Source organism: Prenolepis imparis, unplaced genomic scaffold, assembly GCF_030444845.1.
Source record: "Prenolepis imparis isolate NDT839.2.m4 unplaced genomic scaffold, iyPreImpa1.0 SCAF_4, whole genome shotgun sequence".
NCBI lineage: Eukaryota > Metazoa > Arthropoda > Insecta > Hymenoptera > Formicidae > Prenolepis > Prenolepis imparis.
Genome location: NW_028141162.1, coordinates 8,224,914 through 8,247,527, shown reverse-complemented (window position 1 = coordinate 8,247,527; position 22,614 = coordinate 8,224,914). Strand labels below are relative to the sequence as shown.

Sequence of the window (22,614 nt, the reverse complement as noted above, 5' to 3'; positions counted from 1 at the left end):
TCGAAGCGCTGAGATTGTTATATAAAAAGTTATCGCAAACTTTCGTACGACAGGTCTAAAAATTTCTGGCCCGTCGTAAAAGTGGTAAAAGTGAAATAAATCGATATCTTTTAAACTATAATAATTAGAGACATGCGGTTTCCACGTTTTTACTTGTTTTATCCATAGCTATTAATTCTCCCAGTCTGATTATCAGAATTGTTAAAAATTATTTATTCAGCTGGACATAGAAATTTTTCGACAATATATAAAAATTTTTTAATGTTTCTATAGTTATTTTAACAATTTTGGGTAGCACCGGACGAGTTTTATTAACAACTATTATTGCTCGAAGCGCTGAGATTGTTATATAAAAAGTTATCGCAAACTTTCATATGACAGGTCTAAAAATTTCTGACCCGTCGTAAAAGTGGTAAAAGTGAAATAAATCGATATCTTTTAAACTATAATAATTAGAGACATGCGGTTTCCACGCTTTTACTTGTTTTATCGATAGCTATTAATTCTCCCAGTCTGATTATCAGAATTGTTAAAAATTATTTATTCAGCTGGACATAGAAATTTTTCGACAATAAATAAAAATTTTTTTAATATTTCTATAATTATTTTAACAATTTTGGGTAGCACCGGACGAGTTTTATTAACAACTATTATTGCTCGAAGCGCTGAGATTGTTATATAAAAAGTTATCGCAAACTTTCATATGACAGGTCTAAAAATTTCTGACCCGTCGTAAAAGTGGTAAAAGTGAAATAAATCGATATCTTTTAAACTATAATAATTAGAGACATGCGGTTTCCACGCTTTTACTTGTTTTATCGATAGCTATTAATTCTCCCAGTCTGATTATCAGAATTGTTAAAAATTATTTATTCAGCTGGACATAGAAATTTTTCGACAATAAATAAAAATTTTTTTAATATTTCTATAATTATTTTAACAATTTTGGGTAGCACCGGACGAGTTTTATTAACAACTATTATTGCTCGAAGCGCTGAGATTGTTATATAAAAAGTTATCGCAAACTTTCGTACGACAGGTCTAAAAATTTCTGGCCCGTCGTAAAAGTGGTAAAAGTGAAATAAATCGATATCTTTTAAACTATAATAATTAGAGACATGCGGTTTCCACGTTTTTACTTGTTTTATCCATAGCTATTAATTCTCCCAGTCTGATTATCAGAATTGTTAAAAATTATTTATTCAGCTGGACATAGAAATTTTTCGACAATAAATAAAAATTTTTTTAATATTTCTATAATTATTTTAACAATTTTGGGTAGCACCGGACGAGTTTTATTAACAACTATTATTGCTCGAAGCGCTGAGATTGTTATATAAAAAGTTATCGCAAACTTTCGTACGACAGGTCTAAAAATTTCTGGCCCGTCGTAAAAGTGGTAAAAGTGAAATAAATCGATATCTTTTAAACTATAATAATTAGAGACATGCGGTTTCCACGTTTTTACTTGTTTTATCCATAGCTATTAATTCTCCCAGTCTGATTATCAGAATTGTTAAAAATTATTTATTCAGCTGGACATAGAAATTTTTCGACAATATATAAAAATTTTTTAATGTTTCTATAGTTATTTTAACAATTTTGGGTAGCACCGGACGAGTTTTATTAACAACTATTATTGCTCGAAGCGCTGAGATTGTTATATAAAAAGTTATCGCAAACTTTCGTACGACAGGTCTAAAAATTTCTGGCCCGTCGTAAAAGTGGTAAAAGTGAAATAAATCGATATCTTTTAAACTATAATAATTAGAGACATGCGGTTTCCACGCTTTTACTTGTTTTATCGATAGCTATTAATTCTCCCAGTCTGATTATCAGAATTGTTAAAAATTATTTATTCAGCTGGACATAGAAATTTTTCGACAATAAATAAAAATTTTTTTAATATTTCTATAATTATTTTAACAATTTTGGGTAGCACCGGACGAGTTCTATCAATAACTATTAATTCTCGAAGCGCTAGGATTAATATATAAAAAGTTATTGCAAACTTTCGTATGACAGGTCGAATAATTTCTGGCCCGACGGAAAAGTGGTAAAAGTGAAATAAATCGATATCTTTTAAACTATAATAATTAGAGACATGCGGTTTCCACGTTTTTACTTGTTTTATCCATAGCTATTAATTCTCCCAGTCTGATTATCAGAATTGTTAAAAATTATTTATTCAGCTGGACATAGAAATTTTTCGACAATAAATAAAAATTTTTTTAGTGTTTCTATATTTTTTTTAACAATTTTGGGTAGCACCGGTCGAGTTCTATCAATAACTATTAATGCTCGAAGTGCTGAGATTGTTATATAAAAAGTTATTGCAAACTTTCGTATGACAGGTCGAATAATTTCTGGCCCGACGGAAAAGTGGTAAAAGTGAAATAAATCGATATCTTTTAAACTATAATAATTAGAGACATGCGGTTTCCACGCTTTTACTTGTTTTATCGATAGCTATTAATTCTCCAAGTCTGATTATCAGAATTGTTAAAAATTATTTATTCAGCTGGACATAGAAATTTTTCGACAATATATAAAAATTTTTTAATGTTTCTATAATTATTTTAACAATTTTGGGTAGCACCGGACGAGTTTTATTAACAACTATTATTGCTCGAAGCGCTGAGATTGTTATATAAAAAGTTATCGCAAACTTTCGTACGACAGGTCTAAAAATTTCTGGCCCGTCGTAAAAGTGGTAAAAGTGAAATAAATCGATATCTTTTAAACTATAATAATTAGAGACATGCGGTTTCCACGTTTTTACTTGTTTTATCCATAGCTATTAATTCTCCCAGTCTGATTATCAGAATTGTTAAAAATTATTTATTCAGCTGGACATAGAAATTTTTCGACAATATATAAAAATTTTTTAATGTTTCTATAGTTATTTTAACAATTTTGGGTAGCACCGGACGAGTTTTATTAACAACTATTATTGCTCGAAGCGCTGAGATTGTTATATAAAAAGTTATCGCAAACTTTCGTACGACAGGTCTAAAAATTTCTGGCCCGACGGAAGAGTGGTAAAAGTGAAATAAATCGATATCTTTTAAACTATAATAATTAGAGACATGCGGTTTCCACGCTTTTACTTGTTTTATCGATAGCTATTAATTCTCCCAGTCTGATTATCAGAATTGTTAAAAATTATTTATTCAGCTGGACATAGAAATTTTTCGACAATAAATAAAAATTTTTTTAATATTTCTATAATTATTTTAACAATTTTGGGTAGCACCGGACGAGTTCTATCAATAACTATTAATTCTCGAAGCGCTAGGATTAATATATAAAAAGTTATTGCAAACTTTCGTATGACAGGTCGAATAATTTCTGGCCCGACGGAAAAGTGGTAAAAGTGAAATAAATCGATATCTTTTAAACTATAATAATTAGAGACATGCGGTTTCCACGTTTTTACTTGTTTTATCCATAGCTATTAATTCTCCCAGTCTGATTATCAGAATTGTTAAAAATTATTTATTCAGCTGGACATAGAAATTTTTCGACAATAAATAAAAATTTTTTTAGTGTTTCTATATTTTTTTTAACAATTTTGGGTAGCACCGGTCGAGTTCTATCAATAACTATTAATGCTCGAAGTGCTGAGATTGTTATATAAAAAGTTATTGCAAACTTTCGTATGACAGGTCGAATAATTTCTGGCCCGACGGAAAAGTGGTAAAAGTGAAATAAATCGATATCTTTTAAACTATAATAATTAGAGACATGCGGTTTCCACGCTTTTACTTGTTTTATCGATAGCTATTAATTCTCCAAGTCTGATTATCAGAATTGTTAAAAATTATTTATTCAGCTGGACATAGAAATTTTTCGACAATATATAAAAATTTTTTAATGTTTCTATAGTTATTTTAACAATTTTGGGTAGCACCGGACGAGTTTTATTAACAACTATTATTGCTCGAAGCGCTGAGATTGTTATATAAAAAGTTATCGCAAACTTTCGTACGACAGGTCTAAAAATTTCTGGCCCGACGGAAGAGTGGTAAAAGTGAAATAAATCGATATCTTTTAAACTATAATAATTAGAGACATGCGGTTTCCACGTTTTTACTTGTTTTATCCATAGCTATTAATTCTCCCAGTCTGATTATCAGAATTGTTAAAAATTATTTATTCAGCTGGACATAGAAATTTTTCGACAATATATAAAAATTTTTTAATGTTTCTATAGTTATTTTAACAATTTTGGGTAGCACCGGACGAGTTTTATTAACAACTATTATTGCTCGAAGCGCTGAGATTGTTATATAAAAAGTTATCGCAAACTTTCGTACGACAGGTCTAAAAATTTCTGGCCCGTCGTAAAAGTGGTAAAAGTGAAATAAATCGATATCTTTTAAACTATAATAATTAGAGACATGCGGTTTCCACGTTTTTACTTGTTTTATCGATAGCTATTAATTCTCCCAGTCTGATTATCAGAATTGTTAAAAATTATTTATTCAGCTGGACATAGAAATTTTTCGACAATAAATAAAAATTTTTTTAATATTTCTATAATTATTTTAACAATTTTGGGTAGCACCGGACGAGTTTTATTAACAACTATTATTGCTCGAAGCGCTGAGATTGTTATATAAAAAGTTATCGCAAACTTTCGTACGACAGGTCTAAAAATTTCTGGCCCGTCGTAAAAGTGGTAAAAGTGAAATAAATCGATATCTTTTAAACTATAATAATTAGAGACATGCGGTTTCCACGTTTTTACTTGTTTTATCCATAGCTATTAATTCTCCCAGTCTGATTATCAGAATTGTTAAAAATTATTTATTCAGCTGGACATAGAAATTTTTCGACAATATATAAAAATTTTTTAATGTTTCTATAGTTATTTTAACAATTTTGGGTAGCACCGGACGAGTTTTATTAACAACTATTATTGCTCGAAGCGCTGAGATTGTTATATAAAAAGTTATCGCAAACTTTCATATGACAGGTCTAAAAATTTCTGACCCGTCGTAAAAGTGGTAAAAGTGAAATAAATCGATATCTTTTAAACTATAATAATTAGAGACATGCGGTTTCCACGCTTTTACTTGTTTTATCGATAGCTATTAATTCTCCCAGTCTGATTATCAGAATTGTTAAAAATTATTTATTCAGCTGGACATAGAAATTTTTCGACAATAAATAAAAATTTTTTTAATATTTCTATAATTATTTTAACAATTTTGGGTAGCACCGGACGAGTTTTATTAACAACTATTATTGCTCGAAGCGCTGAGATTGTTATATAAAAAGTTATCGCAAACTTTCGTACGACAGGTCTAAAAATTTCTGGCCCGTCGTAAAAGTGGTAAAAGTGAAATAAATCGATATCTTTTAAACTATAATAATTAGAGACATGCGGTTTCCACGTTTTTACTTGTTTTATCCATAGCTATTAATTCTCCCAGTCTGATTATCAGAATTGTTAAAAATTATTTATTCAGCTGGACATAGAAATTTTTCGACAATATATAAAAATTTTTTAATGTTTCTATAGTTATTTTAACAATTTTGGGTAGCACCGGACGAGTTTTATTAACAACTATTATTGCTCGAAGCGCTGAGATTGTTATATAAAAAGTTATCGCAAACTTTCATATGACAGGTCTAAAAATTTCTGACCCGTCGTAAAAGTGGTAAAAGTGAAATAAATCGATATCTTTTAAACTATAATAATTAGAGACATGCGGTTTCCACGCTTTTACTTGTTTTATCGATAGCTATTAATTCTCCCAGTCTGATTATCAGAATTGTTAAAAATTATTTATTCAGCTGGACATAGAAATTTTTCGACAATAAATAAAAATTTTTTTAATATTTCTATAATTATTTTAACAATTTTGGGTAGCACCGGACGAGTTTTATTAACAACTATTATTGCTCGAAGCGCTGAGATTGTTATATAAAAAGTTATCGCAAACTTTCGTACGACAGGTCTAAAAATTTCTGGCCCGTCGTAAAAGTGGTAAAAGTGAAATAAATCGATATCTTTTAAACTATAATAATTAGAGACATGCGGTTTCCACGTTTTTACTTGTTTTATCCATAGCTATTAATTCTCCCAGTCTGATTATCAGAATTGTTAAAAATTATTTATTCAGCTGGACATAGAAATTTTTCGACAATATATAAAAATTTTTTAATGTTTCTATAGTTATTTTAACAATTTTGGGTAGCACCGGACGAGTTTTATTAACAACTATTATTGCTCGAAGCGCTGAGATTGTTATATAAAAAGTTATCGCAAACTTTCATATGACAGGTCTAAAAATTTCTGACCCGTCGTAAAAGTGGTAAAAGTGAAATAAATCGATATCTTTTAAACTATAATAATTAGAGACATGCGGTTTCCACGCTTTTACTTGTTTTATCGATAGCTATTAATTCTCCCAGTCTGATTATCAGAATTGTTAAAAATTATTTATTCAGCTGGACATAGAAATTTTTCGACAATATATAAAAATTTTTTAATGTTTCTATAGTTATTTTAACAATTTTGGGTAGCACCGGACGAGTTTTATTAACAACTATTATTGCTCGAAGCGCTGAGATTGTTATATAAAAAGTTATCGCAAACTTTCGTACGACAGGTCTAAAAATTTCTGGCCCGACGGAAGAGTGGTAAAAGTGAAATAAATCGATATCTTTTAAACTATAATAATTAGAGACATGCGGTTTCCACGCTTTTACTTGTTTTATCGATAGCTATTAATTCTCCCAGTCTGATTATCAGAATTGTTAAAAATTATTTATTCAGCTGGACATAGAAATTTTTCGACAATAAATAAAAATTTTTTTAATATTTCTATAATTATTTTAACAATTTTGGGTAGCACCGGACGAGTTTTATTAACAACTATTATTGCTCGAAGCGCTGAGATTGTTATATAAAAAGTTATCGCAAACTTTCATATGACAGGTCTAAAAATTTCTGACCCGTCGTAAAAGTGGTAAAAGTGAAATAAATCGATATCTTTTAAACTATAATAATTAGAGACATGCGGTTTCCACGCTTTTACTTGTTTTATCGATAGCTATTAATTCTCCCAGTCTGATTATCAGAATTGTTAAAAATTATTTATTCAGCTGGACATAGAAATTTTTCGACAATAAATAAAAATTTTTTTAATATTTCTATAATTATTTTAACAATTTTGGGTAGCACCGGACGAGTTTTATTAACAACTATTATTGCTCGAAGCGCTGAGATTGTTATATAAAAAGTTATCGCAAACTTTCGTACGACAGGTCTAAAAATTTCTGGCCCGTCGTAAAAGTGGTAAAAGTGAAATAAATCGATATCTTTTAAACTATAATAATTAGAGACATGCGGTTTCCACGTTTTTACTTGTTTTATCCATAGCTATTAATTCTCCCAGTCTGATTATCAGAATTGTTAAAAATTATTTATTCAGCTGGACATAGAAATTTTTCGACAATAAATAAAAATTTTTTTAATATTTCTATAATTATTTTAACAATTTTGGGTAGCACCGGACGAGTTTTATTAACAACTATTATTGCTCGAAGCGCTGAGATTGTTATATAAAAAGTTATCGCAAACTTTCGTACGACAGGTCTAAAAATTTCTGGCCCGTCGTAAAAGTGGTAAAAGTGAAATAAATCGATATCTTTTAAACTATAATAATTAGAGACATGCGGTTTCCACGTTTTTACTTGTTTTATCCATAGCTATTAATTCTCCCAGTCTGATTATCAGAATTGTTAAAAATTATTTATTCAGCTGGACATAGAAATTTTTCGACAATAAATAAAAATTTTTTTAATATTTCTATAATTATTTTAACAATTTTGGGTAGCACCGGACGAGTTTTATTAACAACTATTATTGCTCGAAGCGCTGAGATTGTTATATAAAAAGTTATCGCAAACTTTCATATGACAGGTCTAAAAATTTCTGACCCGTCGTAAAAGTGGTAAAAGTGAAATAAATCGATATCTTTTAAACTATAATAATTAGAGACATGCGGTTTCCACGTTTTTACTTGTTTTATCGATAGCTATTAATTCTCCCAGTCTGATTATCAGAATTGTTAAAAATTATTTATTCAGCTGGACATAGAAATTTTTCGACAATAAATAAAAATTTTTAATGTTTCTATAGTTATTTTAACAATTTTGGGTAGCACCGGACGAGTTTTATTAACAACTATTATTGCTCGAAGCGCTGAGATTGTTATATAAAAAGTTATCGCAAACTTTCGTACGACAGGTCTAAAAATTTCTGGCCCGTCGTAAAAGTGGTAAAAGTGAAATAAATCGATATCTTTTAAACTATAATAATTAGAGACATGCGGTTTCCACGTTTTTACTTGTTTTATCGATAGCTATTAATTCTCCCAGTCTGATTATCAGAATTGTTAAAAATTATTTATTCAGCTGGACATAGAAATTTTTCGACAATATATAAAAATTTTTTAATGTTTCTATAGTTATTTTAACAATTTTGGGTAGCACCGGACGAGTTTTATTAACAACTATTATTGCTCGAAGCGCTGAGATTGTTATATAAAAAGTTATCGCAAACTTTCATATGACAGGTCTAAAAATTTCTGACCCGTCGTAAAAGTGGTAAAAGTGAAATAAATCGATATCTTTTAAACTATAATAATTAGAGACATGCGGTTTCCACGCTTTTACTTGTTTTATCGATAGCTATTAATTCTCCCAGTCTGATTATCAGAATTGTTAAAAATTATTTATTCAGCTGGACATAGAAATTTTTCGACAATATATAAAAATTTTTTAATGTTTCTATAGTTATTTTAACAATTTTGGGTAGCACCGGACGAGTTTTATTAACAACTATTATTGCTCGAAGCGCTGAGATTGTTATATAAAAAGTTATCGCAAACTTTCGTACGACAGGTCTAAAAATTTCTGGCCCGACGGAAGAGTGGTAAAAGTGAAATAAATCGATATCTTTTAAACTATAATAATTAGAGACATGCGGTTTCCACGCTTTTACTTGTTTTATCGATAGCTATTAATTCTCCCAGTCTGATTATCAGAATTGTTAAAAATTATTTATTCAGCTGGACATAGAAATTTTTCGACAATATATAAAAATTTTTTAATGTTTCTATAGTTATTTTAACAATTTTGGGTAGCACCGGACGAGTTTTATTAACAACTATTATTGCTCGAAGCGCTGAGATTGTTATATAAAAAGTTATCGCAAACTTTCGTACGACAGGTCTAAAAATTTCTGGCCCGACGGAAGAGTGGTAAAAGTGAAATAAATCGATATCTTTTAAACTATAATAATTAGAGACATGCGGTTTCCACGCTTTTACTTGTTTTATCGATAGCTATTAATTCTCCCAGTCTGATTATCAGAATTGTTAAAAATTATTTATTCAGCTGGACATAGAAATTTTTCGACAATAAATAAAAATTTTTTTAATATTTCTATAATTATTTTAACAATTTTGGGTAGCACCGGACGAGTTTTATTAACAACTATTATTGCTCGAAGCGCTGAGATTGTTATATAAAAAGTTATCGCAAACTTTCATATGACAGGTCTAAAAATTTCTGACCCGTCGTAAAAGTGGTAAAAGTGAAATAAATCGATATCTTTTAAACTATAATAATTAGAGACATGCGGTTTCCACGCTTTTACTTGTTTTATCGATAGCTATTAATTCTCCCAGTCTGATTATCAGAATTGTTAAAAATTATTTATTCAGCTGGACATAGAAATTTTTCGACAATAAATAAAAATTTTTTTAATATTTCTATAATTATTTTAACAATTTTGGGTAGCACCGGACGAGTTTTATTAACAACTATTATTGCTCGAAGCGCTGAGATTGTTATATAAAAAGTTATCGCAAACTTTCGTACGACAGGTCTAAAAATTTCTGGCCCGTCGTAAAAGTGGTAAAAGTGAAATAAATCGATATCTTTTAAACTATAATAATTAGAGACATGCGGTTTCCACGTTTTTACTTGTTTTATCCATAGCTATTAATTCTCCCAGTCTGATTATCAGAATTGTTAAAAATTATTTATTCAGCTGGACATAGAAATTTTTCGACAATAAATAAAAATTTTTTTAATATTTCTATAATTATTTTAACAATTTTGGGTAGCACCGGACGAGTTTTATTAACAACTATTATTGCTCGAAGCGCTGAGATTGTTATATAAAAAGTTATCGCAAACTTTCGTACGACAGGTCTAAAAATTTCTGGCCCGTCGTAAAAGTGGTAAAAGTGAAATAAATCGATATCTTTTAAACTATAATAATTAGAGACATGCGGTTTCCACGTTTTTACTTGTTTTATCCATAGCTATTAATTCTCCCAGTCTGATTATCAGAATTGTTAAAAATTATTTATTCAGCTGGACATAGAAATTTTTCGACAATAAATAAAAATTTTTTTAATATTTCTATAATTATTTTAACAATTTTGGGTAGCACCGGACGAGTTTTATTAACAACTATTATTGCTCGAAGCGCTGAGATTGTTATATAAAAAGTTATCGCAAACTTTCATATGACAGGTCTAAAAATTTCTGACCCGTCGTAAAAGTGGTAAAAGTGAAATAAATCGATATCTTTTAAACTATAATAATTAGAGACATGCGGTTTCCACGTTTTTACTTGTTTTATCGATAGCTATTAATTCTCCCAGTCTGATTATCAGAATTGTTAAAAATTATTTATTCAGCTGGACATAGAAATTTTTCGACAATAAATAAAAATTTTTAATGTTTCTATAGTTATTTTAACAATTTTGGGTAGCACCGGACGAGTTTTATTAACAACTATTATTGCTCGAAGCGCTGAGATTGTTATATAAAAAGTTATCGCAAACTTTCGTACGACAGGTCTAAAAATTTCTGGCCCGTCGTAAAAGTGGTAAAAGTGAAATAAATCGATATCTTTTAAACTATAATAATTAGAGACATGCGGTTTCCACGTTTTTACTTGTTTTATCGATAGCTATTAATTCTCCCAGTCTGATTATCAGAATTGTTAAAAATTATTTATTCAGCTGGACATAGAAATTTTTCGACAATATATAAAAATTTTTTTAATATTTCTATAATTATTTTAACAATTTTGGGTAGCACCGGACGAGTTTTATTAACAACTATTATTGCTCGAATCGCTGAGATTGTTATATAAAAAGTTATCGCAAACTTTCGTACGACAGGTCTAAAAATTTCTGGCCCGTCGTAAAAGTGGTAAAAGTGAAATAAATCGATATCTTTTAAACTATAATAATTAGAGACATGCGGTTTCCACGTTTTTACTAGTTTTGTCAATAACTATTAATGCTCCGAGCTTGATTATCAGAACTGTAAAAAAAATTTTATTCCGCGGGACAGAAATTTTGCCACGTATGTCAAGTTATTGATAAGACAACAAAGAACGTGGAAACCGCATGGCTCTATATATTATAATTTCCGAGATATCGATTTTTTTCACTTTTTTCCATTTTTACGCAAATTTCCCAGATATTGATTTTTTTAAATTATAACCTAACATAGGGGTGCCAACTTCACACACCTGTACATAATTGAGCATCGATAGCATTGAGCAATTGTCGTATTTAGCGTTATTTATTTTTTTTTAAACGTGTCCCCAAATCGTGTAACCAAAGTATCATACAAAGTGTCGAATAATTGCCTGGCATAAATGATTGCCACGTAATCAGGACACATATCAAAATGGTTGCGCACATTTTTATCATGATACGATGATATGATATCTTTACATTACTCTAAGTATATTTCACCGTAAATTTACTCTATATAGAACAATTTACATTATATGGTACGTGTATATCCACACGTCAATTAATTTATTTAAATTATTCATCGTTTGAATATCGGACGTAATCGAACATACTGGCAAATTATCCTTGGCGAGTTGTATGTAAATTATACGAGGAAACGATACTATATTATTCGGATCAAGTTTTTCTTATTGTCAGAGTATTCCGCAAATATATAATATGCGCGCGCGTGCACATCGTCTCGTCCGTCTCGTCGTTCGGATGCAGAAGCCCGTAAAAACGGATGTGACGCGAGAATACAGGGACAGAGGTTCACCATGGAAACAGGGACGCGAGATGCGACCAAGAAGGGTGACCATAGAGGAAATGGCCCCGATGTAGGGACGGACGACGACGTATAGGATAGGGTTTGCGCGCGCGCGCAAAGGGGGTTTCGACAATTTTTTACAATTCGTTTCGCGGCGACATATGCCCCTTAATTCTTGAGGATTAAGGAGGTATAAAGTTTATAAGGATTTACGACCGCCGCGTATATACGTACATCGAAGTTCGCGTATATTTATATATACACGTAAATTGGGAGGGTTATACAGTGCCGCAACAAAAACGAGATCGTGAATCTTTCATTGTGCCCGAGTTACATTTCATCCCGCGCGTATGCAGGGGAGAAAAATTAACAAAACATCGTCGCCGACGACGATGTTAGATTCGTTACTAATACCGCAAATGATGTAAAACAATGGATATTTGTTTATGGAATAAAATGCTGTTGGGTGGGTGGAGAGGGGAGGGTAACAAGCAAATGCTCAGTAATATGTAATACGTGCAAATGTTGCAATGCACGCGTTGCGAATTTCACGCTTTTTCAATCACGCAATGTGGAACATCCTATATCCCGTTACGAATATTTTCATAAATTCTACATGCAAGCTTTGTTATTCGATATTTTGCAGCAGACTGTGGATTTATCAAACACTTTAATTGCTCGATGATACTCTCCAATATAATATTCGCGATATTTTGTAGGAAATATTAAACTTTATTTTTTTTTTTTTTTAAACAAACAGTAATAATCGTTGTGAAAGTACACGTGTTATTTATTCTAAGATCATAGCACGTGTAGTCCATGGTCTGTTGTATGCCATGCTTGCAAGTTACATTGCACTATTCTATATGTGTCACTACACATGGTCTGAAAACAGAGCTCCTTGTAATCTGATGTCATACAAGACAAGCGAATGAGTATAGTCTGACTGTTTTAAAACCTATCTACTGATTTTATAAGTTTTGCCCCAGAGAATCTCTATATTTCTTTTTTCATCTATAAAAAGTATTTTTTTTAGCGAAAATATGATTTTTTATTTTTCTATAGAAACTCAGGATTTAACTCTGACAAGATTTTCGATAATGTTATTCTCCATTTAACAAGAGCTCGTCTCGTAAATAAAAAAAAAGAAAACGCGCGCTTGTGCGGTCGGTTTTCCCCAACTCTTTTCTCTCCTAACTCGTGCGCGATAAATGTCGGATTATTGGCTGCTAAATCGCAGCACGTATACGTCTACACTGGTGGCGTTGAGCGAAGGAACCGAGTCGCGTAACCTTTAGCTAACATTTAGAATGGGGAAAAACTTTGGTGTACGCTAAAGATATATAAAAGAGGGAGCGCGCGCCATCGCCAAAGCGCACACCGGGAAACTCTTTTATTTGACTTCGAATTAGCCGGCTCGATGCGGTTTAAGAATGGACGGTACGAAACACCGGCCGCTTCTAGGTTCGTGCTTTGTTTAGAAATCGCACACTTGTACCCGCCTCCGCCGCCGCGCGTGCTAACTTATTCCCCGCGTTACTGTAATTGCATCAGCAAGAATTACAGGGAAGCTCGCTTTTAGACGTTTCGAACGCGGTAAAGCATTGCACAAAATACATCTCGATGCGCGTTTCGACTACGGTGAATGGTCGTTGTATTTACCTAATTCGAAATTGCGCTGATTTAATTGTTCAACATTTACAGAGATAGAGAGCATTTTACAGATAAGCGGATTTAACATAGTCCCATGAAAGTATAACTATACATATATTTCTTTTACACTGTACGATGTGAATAGACTTCAGAGTTTTTTATTAGTATTTGATTAAAAATTTAGAATCTTCAAATATGTAGATATTTTAATTTAATGTAATTTTTTATTTAAAGAATCTTGATATGTGTATATTTAGTATATTATTTCGGGATTTCTATAAAAATCTATCGTTTTTTACTTTTTAATTGCAAAACCATAATAATTAATAAAAATTGTGTTCTAATGTTTATATTTCGAAAAATGTATCACACATCTCTTTCTTCTATAAAAGCTAACTTGCAATAAGTTGTTAAACCTGCTTTACATATATATTTTTCGTAAGCTATATAAATAACAACATTCCATTTTCAATTTTGCAACATTTATATCTTGCTCTATTTTGCATTCAAGTTGACTAGATGAATACATTGTTCATATTTTCTACTGTCTGCTGTCAGATAAATTTCAAGTTGACTAAATGAATAAATTGTACATATTTTCGACTACTGTCGGTAAATTTATTCAAATCGAAACTTCCGCATCCGCGCAATTCTAACACAACCTACCTATTTCTTGCTCACGCATACAGATTTGAACCAGGAATAAAATCACGCGAGATTTAGTTTCGATCGACAAAACCGAGATCACTGGCTGTATTTAATAGAGCGATTTGATTTCCGCGATATAATTTCTGCACCGTTTCCATAATAATGATTAACGAAATAAATATATACCATTGCTGAAGGGGCCGTATTATGCGTAAAAATTTCGCGTAAAATATTTCGCTAAATATTCGCGAGGGAAGACAACCGTACGGATAAAAACGTGTGCGCACGCACACACGCGTACATACACGCGAATGCGTCCCATACGCACCCGGGCCAGATACGTACGTTCGCTGTTGATTGAATGTGACTGTCGTGATGGAAGAAATTTCACGAGATACGTCACACCAGTACCGAGCGCGAGCGGGATGAATATGAATGAAACGGGTTTCCGGTCTGGCTGAGCCCGAACCAGTTTTACATTTGCATCCGTATTTGTCGAACGCGAAGGGTGAGTAATAAAGGCAGTCTAATTTTCTCCTCTTTTTCGGTAGCTTTGCACGGGGTACACATCTCCTCCCCCTAGCGATGTTTCGCTCGACAGAGGCACACATCGGCGCGAGAAAAAAAAAAGAGAGAACGCCTAGCAACCGTTTTTCAATCGGCCGGTGCCGGGCCACACACTCCCACATATCCCTAAATATGTTACAATAAATTACGCCTTCGTACGTACCCGCGCGTGTTTTCGCGCGTACATCATGGAAACGCGCCTTTTCCCAGCACATTACCGAATGCGTGCCGGCACGCAGAATACATTTTAATGCGTTATAAGAGCGTGCGAAATTTCATCAAAATTCCTTCATGTGACGTCTCCGACCAATTTTTGCTGAGCTTCGTTATTTATGACGAATATATCTGATCTAATGTTTAAATACAGCAAATGCTTATATAAATATATGTATATGTATCTAAAATATATATATCAAAAGTCTGTGAACTAATTTGTGTAAACAATAATATATAATTAAAATTATTATAAAATATCAGAAAAGTTCGAAAGAATCTCTAGTCTTTGACATATGTATCAGCATAAACTTTACATTTTATCATTTTTTACACTATTTTTCTTTCTTTTTTCTTTTTACTATCATTCATACTATCAATTCGTTTTACTACCACTTGTATTTTACTTCTCAATAATGCACTTGATGCAACTGGGCACTTATTCGTATCTGAATGCTTCGCGCTTTGCTCCGCATGCTCAACAATCGATCGTTTTCCATTTCGATATCCTCTTACACGCTCGTCTCACACACGACAATGAGTACGGGTATATCTAACCGGCTCTTCTAATGTCAACAAGGCAACGCTGTTCCAAGCGCGCGTCCTTTGGTGTTAAAATATCGCGTTACGAGAGACAGATGTTGGCTAGGAAATTCCGCGAGCAGAATTACCTGGCGTTGCGCACGTATGTATAATCGCCGGAACGAGCAATCTGTACATGGCAAACGCGGTTTACGCGTAATCAGGACACGTTACAGTCATATCACGGCTGTGACGGACAAAACAGCCAAGTTTAGACCTTTGCGAAAATAGACATTTAAAAGTCGTATCGCTGAAAGCGTTGAAAATGCAGAGTTCTCTCCGGAACACGCAAAATCCAAACCGAAGCTGTATAAATAAATCTATATGCTTGAAATGTTTATGAAAGCAATCTAACAAACGCTATCTGATTCAATTGCTTTCTTCTCGCATTCGTGCGTTATTTTGCTAAAAAATGTAACATTCCACTGGAAAATATATATATTAATATTTCGCCGAATAAAATTACTTTATTATTTGCGTGAAGCACTATTTGAAATGTTTTTTATAATCGTTTTATAAAATAATTATTAAAGATGAAATTCAATTCTTAAAATAATAGTGTAGAATAAAATTGATAGTCAATGTAACATTACAAAGTCCACAAAATTAATGATGTGAAATTAATGAAGTCAATACAATATTTATACTCACGTTACGCGATATTTGAAAAATGGAGAAATAGATATAAAATCATTTTCAAATGTATGAGTACAGTAAATTTCAGATAATTATTGTCAAATACATATGGTTATCTCTTCTGTATATTACAATATTATAAATTTATCTATAAATTTAAATGAATTTATCATGTGTGATATTATAACTCTTTTGGCTTTATAAATTAACAAAAATTCTTCATGATCGTACTAAAAACATTTCGTTTCATGTTATATGAATTAATTTATTTTAGTTCATATTAAAATTAAAAAATCCTTTATTTTGGATATCATGCACTTTGAGTATTTATACTATCTATTTAATATGGCTTGTGGCTAATTTTATGTTTCACATCTATCAGGTTAATTGTGAGTAAAATATTATACCGCAATTAATAGTTGAAAAACTGGGAAGTATTTAAATAAAAAATAAATACTTAATCATTTATAGTTATCATTGGCAAAGTAAATCTATTTATTTATTTTTCTTATGCAAATGATTTATTTTTCTATTCTGATTGACATTCTCGTGTTTAGTTGTAAAAGTAAAATATTCGAGCTTTATCTCGATATCGTTTGGTATATCGATCTCATGTTCTCGCGATGCAGTTTCTTTGCAATAATATCCAGAAGTTCTCTCCGCAATGTGAATCCCGTCGGACATCTGGAAAGATTGATAAAGCTCTACATCTACAGCAAACGTACGGCCGGAGTAAAGTTGGTAACGAATTGGTAGACAATATTTGGGGAGGGCGATGCACGTGCAGACTGATATCCATCTTTTACGACAACGTTCAGATTCAATTTGCTTCTCAATATCAACCAACTCGTACTTTTTGGCTCGATCTGGATTCGATATCTCTATTTGCCTCTCTTTCTTTATTTCCTCTCACGCTTTCTCTCCGTTCTTCTCTGGACAACTTAGTCGCTCTGGTTTATAGGATACCGATCTCTACCGCGTTTTGCAATATATTTCTGCAACTTAGAAAATATTACATCGAGATCGGAAGGATATCGATGGGAAACTTGAAGAATAGGAAAGCAGATAATATTTGCCTTGTGTATTTATTTCTCGAGAATAGACATAAGTGCATCATACAAATAATCATTGTCACAAAGAGAGATGTTTAAATTTTCAGAAGTCACACAAGCCTCATGTATTTTTTTCTCAAATTTAAATGTCTTAAATATGTATATATATTTTTTTTCATAATATATATTTTTTCTACAATTCAAAATACAAATGTATATATGATCGTATGTTCGCACAGTTGACAAGATATATTTAATGTATTATTACATTACTTATAATGAGAAAAGAGACAGTATTAGACATATCGCATATACATACATATATCGAATGACGTGAATATATACCGCCGTCACATTTATTTCCGGCTGGAACGTTGTGGTTACGTAATATATAAAATTAATGATGATTGAAATGTAAGAAAATTGTTTGAGTATGTGATGGTCGAGTGTGTAATGAAATGAAGTGATTGAAACGGAGAAAAGTAGCGAGATAAGCGTTGAATGTAAATCTCAATTTAATGAAAAACTTTCAATGGATATAAAAAAGACTTTCTGTTCTATATATATATAAAACCACTTCGTCCTGCTGCCATCGTCGTAGCTCTTCCGACAGGCTGTGAATGGCAGGTACATATCCCTCTATTCCGCTTCACCCCCTTCGTCCGTTGAAAGCGAACCGTGGAAAATGGCTCATTAGTATTCAGGTGAAAAACGGACAGGCTGAATCGTACAATGTATAGATTATTGACACCTGCCGGCCAATCTTTTAGCGCCGAATTTCGATCTATAGAGCCGGTCAACGCGGATGAACAAGATGAACTAAATTCGTGTTGCGAATTTGGCATACATGGTTGATATTCCGCGGCGTATATATTCCGTCGCGATTTTGCATGCGTCACAAATGACCGTAGAGAAGAGAACTATAATTTTGATCCATAGCCAGAGGTGGAATCTGAAACAATCTCTATTAAATTCGCAGCGTTGCCGGAAAAATCGCGTATTAACGAACATCCGTGTGAGGAATTATAAATTACGACGTGGCGTTTCACAGTCCATCAATTATGCTAACACGAAAGTTCAAAAAGACTTTTCCATACAAGAGCATGGACGCGCATGAAATCCTGTTTAACTCGCGCGCGCTATCGATTCTCTTGCTTATCTTCTTAACTTTATATACAGTTCGCACGGTGTATGCGTCTCTCCCTCCGTTGCATTATCCAAAACAGATATGCGCCGAGGCTCACCCTTGTCGGATACTGCGAAATTATCCCATCGCGTCTTTTGCAATAGCGATATGGTGCTACAATAGAACGATCAGCCAGTCGATCGGCATAACCCCTTGAAATTCCACGCTCCCTTCGCCTAATTTCGATTCCAGAGGGAAACGTTGACATTGACATGCCCCCCCGCGCATTATGCTCCCGTCCTGTTTTATTTAGGCGACGGCAGCGCATCGCGTGTAGCGTATACTATTACAGTGCCAGAACTTATGACCGAAATCGCCCCCGTTTTCGATTCACGAATGTCACGCGTGCGTCGTGGTCTTATGTTAATAATCACATTCAATTATCGTATACAGCGTAAATTAAAATCAACTCGATTGCGTGCTCTTAATAAGTTGGCGGTACCGATCTATGACGTACAATAACGCCTCACGGGTCACCGATCTCGCCGCAACTTTTATCGAAACCAATTACTTCAGCAAATCTTAATAATGCAATTTGATTTTATATTCCATTTACGACGTCGTGCAATTTTCATTAAATTAAAAAAGAGTTCTAATAGAGAGTGCCGTCGAAATTTGTCACATTAATTTGCTCATTATAAACTTATACACATAACAATGAAATACCATTTTATGATACCTATACATAATTTACAAAAAATTTTTACTAGAAATATATTTCTTATTACACATTATAATTTTATAATCACTCACGCAAATCGGTGGAGTGCATTCATCAGCGACATTATGCAGCAATCTGCTTCCGCGGTTTCATTTTCGAGAGACCATTTTATGATCGCATTTAGCTGCTCAAATTATAGCAGCTTCGTCACGCGTAATCGTTGCCGACGTCGCGCGATAACGTGACGGTTTAAAAAGTTCGATTAAATATAAAGCCGGCAAAGATAATTATCGGCGAGATCGGTGACCTAGAAAGTGCTCTCACGGGATATCGCGAGAATTTTTTCGCACACAAGCCGTCGCGTCGCGTTTTTTCTCTTCTCCTCTTTAAATCTTAATAACATCGTCGTATTACTCTCGGAAGATCGGATCGGCACCCGTAGTTTCTACGGCGTTTAACTGTCTAAGCACTTTGGATCGGGTAACAGTTCGCACGCATTTACGAATTGAATGCAGGATGTTCGGGAAGAGCAACGCACCAGCGACGAGAGAGGAAAACAGATAGGATAAAGATAGGTGGGGAGAGGCGGAGAAAGTGTACGGCAATCTACTTCGCTCCATTCAATCAGCCATCGATTTCTTCGATTTATTAGCCGGTTTAGGAGAAGACGTATGGACGGTGCCGCCGTCGGCTGTCGTTACTTTGGTTTAGGGGATGACCGCCCATATTTTCATCCCTCGGCCCCATCCTACTTTCTCTTTCCGCACCCGTGCAGTTCGCGCGTGTATATGTATGTATATCTATACATATATATAAAGATATCTTGCATTCGCGAACTGTCCGACTGGTTTTACGTGCGAAGCAACGACCGACTTTTCGAAACCCACCGGAAACTCGCTGACGGCGGGTTTTCATCGCAGAGATCTCCCTCGTCTTTTCGTTTTTTTTTTCTTTTTCTTCCTCTGTCTCTCCCTCCCTCTCTTTCTCTCTTTTTCTCGTTTTTTTCTCGCGGAAGTTTTTAGAAAGTCAACGAGGCGACGGAGTTTACGTATCGACGTGTGCGGCCCCGATAGTTACCAGCCGGGAATTTCTCGAATCCGCGATGGGAAACGAAACGACACCGACTGTTCTACATAATGCAGCTCGCACGACACGTCCATTCCCCGAGCGGATCGATCCGCTCGATAAGGTATCGACGAATAACGTTGCGTGACATGACAAGTCTCCTGGCAGCGGAATATATGGATGAGCTACGAAAATAGAATAAACGAAATTGCGCGTGCATACCTAATGCGTGACATGCGCTGTATAAAAAGTTCGGCGAACGAACGCAAGCATTTAATGGTTAAATCAATATTAGCGTCCCATTTTATCATTTCATTCTTGGTTGTATAATCTGTTATCGAAAGGATCATAAAATCTCTAATTAATTGTGCAAAATATAAATAAATCGTCTCGATATGTGTGTTGTCTACACACCAATACAATTTATCGTTACACTCCTCGTCATCTAATACTCGTATCTATAACGATCGAGATTTCGAGAATACAGTTATATATCATCAGTTATATGATGGCTATCTCGCTAAGCGTAACGTGACAAATGAATGGATTCGTATTATCGGTAATTACATCGGGATTAACAATGGCTGGCATTAATCTCGACGTAAATACATTTCGATACTTTGAAATGTTAAATACTCATTGGGCCTTAATGACGGATCAATGCACGAGTGTAATCTATTTATGAAAATTGCGATCGCGCCGTGCGCTCGAGCGCGAATTGTAAACTGTAAAGTGTTGTAAACGATCTGCGCGTTATCGTGCAATCGCACGCACGAGCTCGGATTTTACGAGGAAATTAAAGGTTTCAATAATTGATAATCGATTTTTAACAAACAACTTTGCAAATAGTTCAATTCTTATACGAATGAGTGATGGATTTTACAACGTTTATTCAATTACACTTTTGATCATTTTACATTTACAGGAAAGTACAATTATAATATCATTAATTTATAAAGATGGAGTGCAGCTAAAACAGCTTTGTGATAGCAATATAAATTCGATCAATTTTCAATAAACGAATCCGGATAATCGTTTTATTCCATACAATTTAGACCGATGCATTAAATCGAAAATATCTCAGTGATCAAATTTATCGATTGCTTCTTTAATAAAATAACGTGTCGGTCACAATAATATGAAATATTTTAGCTCGTTCTATAAAAGGTAATCGACTAACGTGAATTCATATCTTACAATGCATCGCATAGAACGCGCGTCTCGATAAGTCATATTTCCGATTGGCGGAAGTCAATAAAACGACGACCGACGGGTATAAAAAACGACAATAATACTGGGTGGCACTATTATGACGCGCCAATCTCACAATGCACCCAACTGCATTGTATGACACGACGATGGCATGAATTCGTCGGGTTCCGCGTGGCTGTAATCTCTTTCTAGTGAAATCCTACGGGGCACAAAGAGAGACAGAGGGATTAGAAGAAAAAGGGAATCTGGAGAGAGAGAGAGAGAGAGAGTTTTGTGCCGTTCGTCGTATTCCTTCCACGAAACCGTGCAAAATCTCGGTTCTGCCATTTCTTTTTTTTCTAAAATGCACACATTTTTGCGACGGCGCAAAGGGAGTCATTTATTCATACTGCATACAGTATCACAGGAGAAATAGTAAAAAAGTTAATAGTTAGTAGGTAGTCTTAATGTACTGGAGAACGAATTTTTAAACGAGCTGCATTATAAGACGACGAAGTCGCAAACTTGTAGCACTTCTATCATTAAGGAGATTGTATAATCAGATAGTAACTTGCTACTTACCGCGGAGTATGCGGCAGACAGCAGATGATCAAGTATTTTTTTCTTGCAATCTTCCGAAGATGATCATTAATCTTGAAATTGTATTACCGTATTGCGTAATGTTGCTATACTCTCGTCGCAACTTCTCCGGAGATCGAGATGACGCTCTGACGTGATAACAGGAGAGTAACCCTCGTGCATACCTTTCACTTGATTTATATACAAGTTATATATCAGATGTGCATTTTTTTCTAATTACTTTTGAGCAAAATTAAAGAACTTTTTAGCGAAAAGTTGATAGCACAAACTGTAAACATATGTTTAATATAGAAAACTGAAAGTTTTTTTGACGAATTAAGCTTCTCAAAAGTGAAAATATAAACCAACCTTATCTTTCGGTTAATTGGAACTGAATTTTACTTTAGCGGAAATTTAATTTAAAGTTTTTTTTTATTGCCAAGATATTTAATCTTGAAAATTAAAAA

At 33.3% G+C, this 22,614-nt stretch overlaps 1 protein-coding gene across 6 annotated transcripts in view; it reads left to right on the top strand.

The window, feature by feature from the left end:
* Ten-a (Teneurin-a transmembrane protein) overlaps window positions 1-22,614 on the top strand; it is a 466,667-nt gene that overhangs the window by 253,678 nt on the left and 190,375 nt on the right. The gene's annotated exons all lie outside the window — the stretch shown is intronic.